Source organism: Miscanthus floridulus, chromosome 10, assembly GCF_019320115.1.
Source record: "Miscanthus floridulus cultivar M001 chromosome 10, ASM1932011v1, whole genome shotgun sequence".
Lineage (NCBI taxonomy): Eukaryota > Viridiplantae > Streptophyta > Magnoliopsida > Poales > Poaceae > Miscanthus > Miscanthus floridulus.
The window spans coordinates 40,132,319-40,144,180 of NC_089589.1; the positions used below are offsets into that span (position 1 = coordinate 40,132,319).

General features: G+C 48.8%; 1 long non-coding RNA gene across 1 annotated transcript; it reads left to right on the top strand.

Moving 5' to 3' along the window:
• The first annotated feature begins 11,180 nt into the window (after positions 1 to 11,180).
• Positions 11,181 to 11,862, top strand: LOC136486372 (uncharacterized). The gene is made up of 3 exons (XR_010766786.1): positions 11,181 to 11,547; positions 11,634 to 11,705; positions 11,789 to 11,862. It is a non-coding gene; the product is annotated as an uncharacterized lncRNA (long non-coding RNA).

Below are 11,862 nucleotides of genomic sequence, written 5' to 3' on the forward strand. Positions count from 1 at the left end.
AAACCTAAGTGGGATAAGTCCTCTTCCTCCAGTTCACAGGGAAAGAAACCCCAGGATTCTAAGAATCAGCAGTATGGTGGAGCTGAAAAAGATTAGTGCGAGCACTATTTCAAGAAGGGACACTACAAGAGGGATTGTCCAGACTTCCTGAAATCTCTGCTAAAGAAAGGTGATGAATTTATTATATTTGTAGATGAATACCTGTATTTATGTTATGATACATCCACTTAGTGGGTTGATTCAGGTGCAACTACTCATGTTGCCAATTCCTTACAGGGGTTTGGGACGAGAACCTTGCAAAGAGGAGAAAGAACGATTAAAGTTGCAAATGGAGTGCAAGCCAATGTTGAAGCCATTGGAGTTTTTTCTTTAGAATTGAATAATGGTTTTGTACTTAGACTTAAAGAAGTACTTTATGTTCCCTCTTTGCGTAGAAATTTGATAAGCGTTTCAAAACTTGATGATGATGGAATTGATTGCCATTTTAGTGATGGCAAGTGTAAGATACTGGTTAATAATAAATGTGTTGGTCTTGCCTTCCGACAAGACAAGCTTTATTTATTATCTCTTGCTGAGAATGCGAACAATGTATGTGATGAGAATATGAATGATTCCCCATCTGCGGATGTAACTAAGAAGCGGAAGAGAATTGAAACTGTCTCTTTGAAATTATGGCATTGTCGCTTGGGCTATATTTCGAGGGGGAGAATGGAACGATTGGTTAAGGAGTCAATTCTCCCGCACTTAGAATTTTTAGATTTAGAACAATGTATTGATTGCATTAAAGGAAAGTATATCAAGAAAATTAAGAAAGATGCCAAACGAAGCACAGGAATTTTAGAAATAATCCACACAGACATATGTGGTCCTTTTCCTGTGAAAAGTGTGGATGGTTATGACTCGTTTATAACATTCACAGACGACCACTCTCGTTATGGCAATATTTATCCAATTAAAGAAAGATCGGAAGCATTGGATAAATTCAAAATATTTAAAGCTGAAGTTGAAAATCAGCACAATAAGAAAATAAAGATAGTATGATCAGACCGAGGTGGAGAGTACTATGGGCGACATACCCCATATGGCCAAATTACTGGACCATTTGCAAGGTTCCTACAGGAAAATAGCATAGTTGCTCAGTACTCTACACCGGGGGAGCCTCAGCAGAATGGAGTGGCTGAAAGACGTAACCGTACCTTAATGGATATGGTAAGAAGCATGATGAGTTACTCCACATTACCGATTAGTTTATGGATGGAGGCACTGAAAACCGCCATTCACATACTTAATCGAGTACCAAGTAAATCGGTGCCTAAAACACCGTATGAATTATAGACAGGAAGGGAACCCTCACTTAACCATTTGCGTATGTGGGGCTGTCTAGCTGAGGCAAAAGTGTTTAACCCAAACATAGAAAAGTTAGACACCAAGACAGTCAGCTGCCATTTTACTGGCTATCTAGAAAGATCGAAAGGATATCGCTTCTATTGTCCTGATAGACATACGAAGATTGTAGAAACAAGACACGCTGTGTTCTTGGAGGATAACATGATCAGGGGGAGCGTGGTAGCACGAGAAATCAGCCTACAGGAGAAGCGGGCACATGTACCCACTCCGATGGTTGAAGAACCATTCTTCACGCTACCTGCTGCTGTTGCACCGACAGTGCAGGACACTGTAGTGCCAACACCTGTTGCAAGTTCTCCCGTGGCGATAGTGAATGAACATGAGGAACCTGTCCTTGAGGAACCTATCCTTGAGGAAACTATAGAACCAAATGTTGCACATGAGGAAGAACAACAATAGCCCAATGTGGAACAAGTGCCGGAGGCACCTAGAAGGTCTCAAAGAATAAGACGATCAGCTATTACCGATGACTATAAAGTTTATGAAACTGAAGAATGTCAGATGGGGGATGATCCCACCTCATTTGAAGAAGCCATGAGAAGCGACCACTCATCAAAGTGGCTTAAGGCCATGGAAGATGAATTGAAATCAATGAGTACCAATAAAGTTTGGGACTTAAAAAATATTCCTAAATGAGCCAAAACAGTAGGCTGTAAATGGGTCTACAAAACGAAATATGACTCCCAAGGGAATATAGAAAGATTTAAAGCACGACTTGTGGCGAAAGGCTTCACGCAAAGAGAAGGGATTGATAACAATGAGACGTTTTCTCCAGTCTCATGTAAAGATTCCTTCAGAATTATAATGGCACTTGTAGCCCACTATGATTTGGAGTTACATCAAATGGATGTAAAGACGGCTTTCCTAAACGGGGATTTGGAAGAAAATGTTTATATGGCACAACCGAAAGGTTTTGTCATAAAAGGAAAGGAAAATATGGGATGCCGCCTGAAGAAATCAATCTACGGATTGAAACAAGCTTCAAGACAGTGGTATTTGAAGTTTGATAGAACGATAAAAGGTTTTGGGTTTGAAGAAAATGTTGAGGACAATTGTGTTTATGTAAAGTTCAAGAATGGAAAGTACATATTCCTAATTTTGTATGTGGATGATATCTTGCTTGCTAGTAGTGATATCAATCTACTAATGGAAACGAAGAAATTCTTGTCCTCAAACTTTGATATGAAAGATCTCGGTGAGGCCTCGTTCGTTTTGGGAATAGAGATTCACCGAGACAGGAGAAAAGGGATTCTAGGATTATCGCAAAAGGCATACATAGAAAAGGTCCTGAAGAAATTTAGTATGCATGCATGCAGTCCTTCACCTGCTCCTATAGTCAAAGGCGATAGATTTGGGGAACATCAGTGTCCCAAGAACCAATATGAAATTGACCGAATGAAAGCCGCACCGTATGCTTCAGCTGTTGGAAGTTTACAATATGCTCAAGTGTGTACACGCCCTGACTTAGCTTTTGTTACCGGGTTACTTGGCAGATATCAAAAGAATCTAGGAATTGAACATTGGAAATTAGTGAAGAAAGTCCTGCGTTATTTGCAGGGTACGAAAGGCCTCATGCTTACGTATAGAAGATCTGATTCCCTACAGATAGAGGGGTATTCAGATTCTGATTATGCGGGAGACGAAAGAAAATTCACGTCAGGATATGTATTTACTCTCGCAGGAGGGGCTATATCGTGGAAAAGCTCCAAACAAACTGTAACTACATCCTCGACAATGTATGCCGAATTTGTAGCATGCTATGAGGCAACGGGGCAGGTGAATTGGCTGAAGAAATTCATACCCGGATTCAAAGTGATTGATGATATAAATGAACCACTGAGATTGTATTGTGATAACAATCCAGCGGTACAGTACGCTCACAACAATAGGTCAAGTGGTGCTGCCAAACACATTAACATGAAGTACTATGTTGTGAAAGATAAAGTTCGGGATCATATAATAAATCTTGAGCATATAAGTACAGAGAAAATGCTCGCGGATCCGCTCACAAAGGGCTTACCACCCAACGTGTTCAGAGAACACGTAGCCGGCATGGGTTTAAGGGAAAGCCTATGATACCCGAACATACGAAGGGCCCAAAGAAAGTTTTACATTTTAAAACAGAGAATTGTATTGTGGCTGTTAGTCTAACGGCACTAATTGCTATGACGATGGGACAGTTCTATGCACTAATCTGTGATAAAATAGGATGAAAGCAAGAAAAATATGAATTGAAAGTTTTGAGTATGAAATTAAAGAACGAAGAATAGATGAGAGATCAAGGGGAAGAATGTTAGGATTGATCTCCCACCAGTTACGGCCTTGTTCTCGCGTCCTGATCGGGGGCGCCCAACTCTACATGGTTGGTGGGCCCCCGTCGCACAGCGCTATAAAGGAAAGGTGGGGGCCGGGGCTCGCAGTACGAGGTTGACCGCGCCGCCAGTCACCCCACCGACATCCTAACCCTAGACCCGATCAAAAGAAGGGGCGCTGCCAGCGACGGGAAGTACCACCGACGCCGGCAACGCCACCCGACGCACACGTCGCCACCGAGGACGCCACAGCGCCGACTCCCTCTCCACCGAACGTCGCTGCCGGCGCGCAGATGGCGTCCATCAACGAAACCCCGACCGGAGCTTCAACAACTACGGCATTCGATGGTTTGCGACCTATCACCTCTTCCTCTCTGTATCTCTGTGAAATCCGAATACTCTATTACTATGCTAAGTATCCCGATCTGATGAATATGCCTAAATCGAAACCTAACAGTATATACTATTATTAGCAAAGCAATTAGCAATAGCAGGGGGTACGACTACGACTAGTAGTGAGTGGGTAGCAGGAGGAGTAACCAGCAGCAGGCCGGGGATAATCATCCTCGGTAGCGGTAGGCACTGGTTGCTAATCATAGCCGGAGACCCACACAGTGCGTGAGCGAGCAAGCAAGCAACTGGCAAGAGCTGAGAGCCCAGGCCCAGGCCCAGCCCCCCTCCCGCCACCTTGCTTAACGCTGGAACCGAAACGGTTGCTGTCACTTTATGCTGGTTGTACGTGCGGCGTATGGCCGGGTCGTTGAGATCGCTGCATCTGTCGCTTGCCTGATGGATAAAGATCCACGCCCCAACATGCGTTTTGATAAAAAGCTGAGCCCATTTGCATTTGGACAAGCGAGATTATTCCAACCGATTACGTACTACAGTACCAGTACCAACGCTGCTCGTTTACAATCACTTGCCTGCGCCGGTTCGGAATTTACTTCCTGTTATGCATTGTCTTCCTTTCACAACAAACTAACGTAAGCCAAATTTCAACAAAATGAACAGGGCTATAGGAGGACTGAAGTTTAGTCACTTAAAATTTGATACTAAATCACTCCAAATAGTAGGTGGACCAATGGATGAGCTAATTTTTAGACTACACTCTAACTAACAACTAGTATACTGTTTGTTAAATAAAGGGGACCCAAAGTGTTCTTCTTCTTTTCATGTTTTTCTCTAAATTTTATCTTTCATAGCTCATCTAGTTGGGTTCCTTGTAGTGAAACATGTATAGATCTAGATTTAAACTCTCGACTTGACATTAGCACTCGTATTTTTCTAGATTTATTTGATATTTAAACGGCGTTGTTCATTTAATTGTAGGCAACGTACCCATGGATAGTGAGACGTCTGCGGTGACTTTGTCAATCTCATTCTGTCGGTATAGAAAGTGACTAACTAGTAAATATTTGTAGTTTTGCTGCACGTTGTGATCGGAGGTGGCCTAGCACTCAATGACACAGGATTTATACTGGTTCAAGCAACATGCCATACGTCCAGGGTGGGTCGGTCGGTGACTTTATTTCTGAGCCTAGGTGCTCGAAGTCTGTAGTGGGGTTACAAATGAGAGAGAGAGAGATGGGGTGTTCGGTCGGTCTGGTCGGAAGGGTGAGATCGACAGGAGCTATGCTATGAACAAAGTGTCCAAACGTGTGCTTGAGGGGTTGCGAATTATCGATCTAATGAAACTGAACTTGAAGAAGTTGACTTGGGTTAACTCTCTGTGTTTGAAGGGAGCACATCCCCTTTTATAGAAGAAGGGGATGGATTTACAAGTGAAAGGGAGAGAGAGTACGGACATTTCCAAGCCTTGTTGCCCACGCCGACGGGGATGGGATAATAGTGGGCGCCCGCAATACTGTTGATGTCACTGCAGAATGTCAGGTACATGTGGGAGGTTGAGCTGCTTTCTTCAAGACTGGAGGACGTCGGTACCTACAAAAATGTTGTCTCGCCGATGGGAGGCATGGCTTTACGACGTTCACCTGGTACGGTGAATTCCGGCGCCCACAATACTGTTGATGCCCAGAGGCACAAGGGGGGTCTTACCGTACGGGTGTTTTGACCGGCGCCTACAATACTGTAGAGGTAATTGTTGGCGCCTACAATACTGTTCCACAGGGTATGGTCCCTGGTGCCGTGGTTTGACTTGCGAGCCTTGTCTTGCCTTCCTTCGTACGCCTTCTGGTTCTTTCCGAGCGGGCATTCCCGATCGGATGGCCCCAGTCGGTTCTGGCACGCCAGTCGGAGAATAGCGATGGGCAGGGTTTTCTATGAACCCTGGTCGGAGACACGAGGTCGGAGTCGGAGGCGGTCCTCGGGTCAGGCTTTTCGAGTGGAGGCCGTGCGAAGGCAGCCGAGGCATGACGCTAGCGCTCCGATCGGAGAGGCCATTTGGAGTTGGCCTGAGCCTGAGCTAGTGCTCCGATCGGAAAAATGGGCCGAAGGCGGCCAGGGCCTGAAGCGAGTGCTCCGGTTTGTTGAATTTAGACTCTCGGGCCGGTCCAGAAGAAAAGAAGGCCGCCCTCCTGGGCCGAGCCCTGGCGTGGAAGCCGGTCCCCAAGGACCCCGGGTTTATGAACCCGACAGGAGCCCCCGAGCCCCCGGGTGATTCGGGCAGAATCGTCCGGGCGATTTTTGTCTTGCCGTCGGGTGCGCGCGAGCGCACTCGTGGGTGTAGCCCCTGAGCCCCCGGGTGGTTCGTGCCGAACTGGCTGGGGGTGTTTCTAAGTTTGTCAATGGGGGATGTTTTTCTGTTTTGTCGGTGGGTGCGCACGAGCGCACCCGCGGGTGTAGCCCTCGAGCCCCAGGTGGTTCGGGCCGAACTGGCTGGGGGCGTTGTCTTAGCAGGCGTGTATGCGTGTTTTTTAACCAAGGTGTCGTTGCGCAGCCGAGGAGTTTTTAAGCACGGGGATTGGATTGAGACAGAACTTACTGATCCTGGCGTCGGTGCGCGCCAGGGATCGGGTGAGGAAGTTTAGTTTGAGACAAACCCTGGCGTCGGTGTGCGCCGTGAACGGAGATAACTTAGTTTTGGATGCAACAGAGTTTGATCTTTGGCGTCGGTGCGCGCCGTGGGATCGGGTAAGGTGGAGTCGTGAGTAGACCTAGGCGTCGGTGCGCGCCGTGGATCAAGAGAGTTAGTTTTAGTTAGTGAAATCGTTACGAGAGTTTAGGAGTCGCGGTCCTAGGTTTTATTAGAGCGCGGTGAAGCCGTCTGAAGCTGTTACGTGGGTTTAGGAGTCACAGTCCTAGGAGCCATAGCTGGATGTCACCGATCCTATTGACGCGAGTTCGAGGTCGCGGTCCCAAGAGTCGTAGCCGGATGTCGCCTATCCTATCGAATCGAGTTCGGAGTGGCGGTCCCAAGAGCCGTAGCAGGATGTCGTCGATCCTGTCGACATGAGTTCAGAGTCACGGTCCCTTGGCATTTGAGCCCCCAAGCCTTGTCGGGCCTTCGCAGGGGTTGGTGTGAGTCGTTTTGCGCTACCCCATCCGGTTCCTCACAACCAGAGGGGCTGAGTTTTGTCGCCTGTCCTGATCACTCGGGCTCGAAGACTAGCTCGGTGAGCTCGCTAACGGGTGTGATCGAGCAGAATCTAGGTCCGTTGTTCATGATAGGGTCAGCATAGCCCTCTTGTGGCATTCCACTACTCTATTACCTATAGCCCGGCAGATGCCTAGGTCATTCTGGAGACCGACCCGGGTGGCCTAATGGCCTCCCCTCGATGGAGATTCTGTGGGCTTGGTGAGAGCTTCAGGATCGAACGAGAAGGTTGAGATGACCCGGTTTGCCAGACCGGGCAAAGGCCGCACGGTGCTCATCTATGGTTTTCTCCCCTGGCTCTGTTTGATTGCTCATGTCGAATGAGGCAAGCCGCCGCTTCGTGGCGCAACATGGAGCGTTCTGGTGCATTTCGCTGGACGTGCGATGCTTAGTTCCCGAGCCCCCGGGCGGTTCATGCCCTAACCGTCCGGGGGGTTCAGGCGTATGAGATGAATGCGCGTATGGATGTATGAATGATTTGTAATGAAATAGAGGGGCTTTGATAGTGTTTCACCTTGACGACTGGAGTGACGGGGTTCGAAGAGCTCCAGTCGAAAACGTCCGACTAGGACTTACGCTCGTCAATCATGGGTTAGCCTTCGTGTGAACAGTTTTGCATTAATGAACACATGCTCACCTTGATGACCTGAGAGACAGGGTTCGGAGAGCTTCAATAGGAAATGTCCGACCGGGACCCATGCTCGTCCTTAAAGATGGAGTCGGCATGGCCCGCATGGGGTGCCCCTTCGCTTCCTACCTGTATCTCATGTGCCTATCCTGAGTGAATCGATCGACTGAGGAGGCCGGTTGATCTCTCCCGATGGAGATTTTGCTGTTGGATCTCTCTAGGTCTGGCCTGGGGAGACAGGGAGCCGTCCACATGCGATGGCGCTTCAGTTTTCATGCCCGACATGCGGTAGTGGTTGGTCGTGCGGTAGTGGTGGGCCATGTCCCAGTCACATCTCGTCTGACCAGGAGCCGTTTCATCGCGCTGGGCACGTCCCATCGGTCAGGGGGCGTCTTATCTGCATTAAATGGAAAAGGAGAGAGTTTCTCACCCCGCCGCTTCGCCTTCCCGATCAGCACGTCCCTTCCTAACCGCTGCTCCCCTTCCTTTAAGTAGGAGAAGAGAGAGGGTGCTCGCCTCGTTCTTTTACCTATTCGTCATCTGCCGCCGCCGCCTTTCTTTTTCCTCCTTGTCGAGAGCGTTCCTGAGAGCTACAGAGGTTTTTAGGAAAGGAAGGGGGAGAGAGTGAGGGAGAAGAGGAGAACTCACCGATCCTTTTCACAAGCCGGAGCAAGATGTCGGACTGGAGGTCATCCACCGTGAGGAAGTCGGTGTTGGAGTCTTTCGTCAAGAAGGGTTTTCTAGCGCCGCAGGAGGTGGCGCACTGGAGGGTCCCTGAGGGAGAGGAGTTCCCGTGACCCCGTCCCGGCGAGGTGGTGTCCTTCCTTACCTTTCATGAGCGCAGGCTAGGATACCCCGCGCACTGGTTCCTACGCAGGCTCCTTAATGAGTGGGATTTGGAGCTGCAACACCTCAATCCGATGGGGGTGCTGCATATCGCTGGTTTCATCACTGTCTGCGAGGCTTTCCTCGAGATGGAGCTGCATGTGGATCTCTTAAGGCGGTTCTTCTCTGGGAGGACCTTAACGGCGGGGAGCTCAGTTGAGGTCACGCCGGTGGGGGGTTTCGCCCTTCAGAGGAAGCCGAGCGCAGGAGGTTCGTACCCCGTGTACACCCCTTGTAGTTCCAATGGGGGGTGGCACAGGGAGTGGTTCTACATCAGGAACCCGGAGGCGGCGTCATTCCTGGCATTTACCAATAGGAGGCCGGAGGAGCGGGAAAGCTGGTCATGGGGTTGCGGCCGTAAGGAGAGGCATAAGGTGGAGGCCATCGAAGAGGAGCTCCGAAAGCTCATGAGGCGCGGCCTTGACGGAGTGCGGGTGTTCTACACCCTCTACCGCCACCGGATTGAGCCATTGGCGGAGAGGACGCAGCCGATGTGGGAGTACGGCGGCCGGTCGGACCCGAACCGCGCGTCACCGGAGGAGTTGCCGGACGATGAGGTCTAGAGTCGCGTCGGCCGGGTGCTACAGCTGAGGCCTAGGGAGACGGTCGCATCAGGAACCCATACCACTCAATGCCTCGATTGCGTCCACATTGGTGCGTTCCCTTGTTTTGTTCGTGCTTCTTCTCTACTCTTTCCTATTTCTTTAATCTGGTTCATTCATTTCGTAGGGGCTTGGTAAGTATAAGTACCGACCGCACCTTCCCAAGGGACCGGAGGGCGTGGCTCGATAGACCGCTCAGAAGAAGGCGGCCGAGGCTTGGAAGAAGAAAAAGAATAAGGAAATCATGCGGAAGTAGGAGAAGGAGTAGGAGATCATCCGGCGCACGAGGGCTGGGGAACGTAGGAGCGATGTCAAGTCAGAACTCACGTCGGATGATCCTACGGATCCAGATGATATGGTCTTCTCCGACGAAGAGGAGAGCGGGGGTCGTTGTGACCTCGGCGGAGCATCGTGATACTGCGACGTCGTCCGCCGGTGACGAGCTGGTGGCCACGCCTCGTGCGGCGGATCCCTCGTCGAGGAAGCGTGTAGCGGGCGCGGACGTCGTCGATGAGCGAGTGTCGAAGCGGACGTAGTCACCGCGCCCCTTGACAGTGTCGCCGGCCCCATCCCCACCTGTTGTGGACGTGGCGAAGCAAGGCGGGCGGTCTGCTGAGGAGCGGACTGACACCCGCGCATCGCTCGGACCGGTGTCGATGCATGACTCGCAGCGGGGGGAGGACCTGCCTGCTGCGGGCATGGTCGAGCATGCCGGGCGGTCGGAGGAGCAGACTAGAGCACGTGTGCCGTGTGAGTCGTAGTCGGAGGATACTGCGCCTGTTACTCCGGTCGAGGATTCCTGAGCCGGGGGTCGGGCAGGCCGGGCAGGAGCCAGTAGGGACGTCTTGTTTGGTTACTTGGGTTCTTATCCTGCACCTACACATGATGATCCTCACAAGGTCAAGTATTTGCTTGTGCATCAGCGTTGTGCCTGTCATATCATTAATCTCATTGTCAAATCTGGCTTGAAGAGGTTGAAACCTTTTACTGAAGATTTCAGAACTGTAATAAACTTTTTGAATTCCTCTAATCAAAGAATTGCATTATTCAAAAATTACTGTATTGCTCAGGGTATAAGGCCTAGAAAGTTTGGATTGGATATGGATGTTAGATGGAATTCCACCTATTTAATGCTTAAGCATTTGCTGCCATACAAAGAAGTATTTTCTATGTGGCTTAACTCTAATTATGGTTCAGAATTGTTGACTGCACAGCATTGGTATGTTGCTGAACAGATAATGGTGTTCCTGGAACTCTTTTATGATTCTACTGTTGTTCTGTCTGGTGTTTACTATCCCACAGCTCCACTTGTTTTGCATCATATCCTTGACATTGCTGAGCATCTGCATAAAGCTAAAACAGATCAGAATTTTAGAATGATTGCTTATCCTATGAAGCTTAAATTTCTTAAATATTAGGAGAAAATTTCACTGCTCTATTCATATGCATTCATTCTTGATCCTAGAGCTAAGATCAAATGATTCTTTAATGTGCTTGAATTGCTTGCTCAACATACTGGATCCAGCTATAGTTTATACTATGGTGATGTCAAAGCTGAATTGTACAGATTGTTTTACAAGTATGAGCAGAAATTTGATGGGGAAGCTAGGACTCAAAGGGTTTCACAGCCTTCAGCTCATTGCGGTAAGAGAAAGGAGGCATGGGGAAGGATCTTTGGAGGTCCTGGTGCTTCCCCTGGCTCTAGCTGTTCCCCTCATCTTCATCTACTCCATCTGGTTCTGGTGTCACTAGTGAGCTCTCAGCTTACTTGGACAGTGACCCTGTCACATGTTATGAGGAATCCTTTGATATACTGCTCTGGTGGCGTGACCACAAGCTAACCTATCCAATCCTATCTATTATGGCTCGAGATATCATGTCTGTTCCTATATCTAGTGTCTCTTCCGAGTCTTGTTTCAGCTGTACAGCTAGGATACTCGAAGACCGATGGCGGCGATTGTTGCCGGAGCATGTGGAGATGCTCACCTGCATGAAGGACTGGGAGCAAGCAGTAAGAAGAGAACAACATGCACCTGAGGATGTGGACCTAGAGGAGGCATTCAAGAACCTCTTCCTTGATGGTGAAGGCGAAGCCAGCGGCAGCGACGGTGCTGCTGGTGCTGGATAGAAGAAGTGAAGAACCTCTCCTCTCGCTCTCAGGTACTCAACTCAAATCTATAACTATAAGTACCAGCCTGTTTACATTAATGGCAAAACAATAACATGAATTATGTACAATTTTACAGGTACTTTTGGACTTCTTTTGCTGTGCTGGATACAACAAGTGAAGAAGAACTGGAGAGAGGAGAGCCTGAGAGGTACTGACTATCTATCTCAACTAAATACTGTGACTCAATCAACTCAATACTTTTGGACTGATTGGATTCTTCTATTTTTGCAGGTACTTTTCGAGTTTTGGTCTTTTGCTGGTGGCTGGTGCTGTGCTGGACTGCTGGTCTGCTGTGCTGTGCTGTG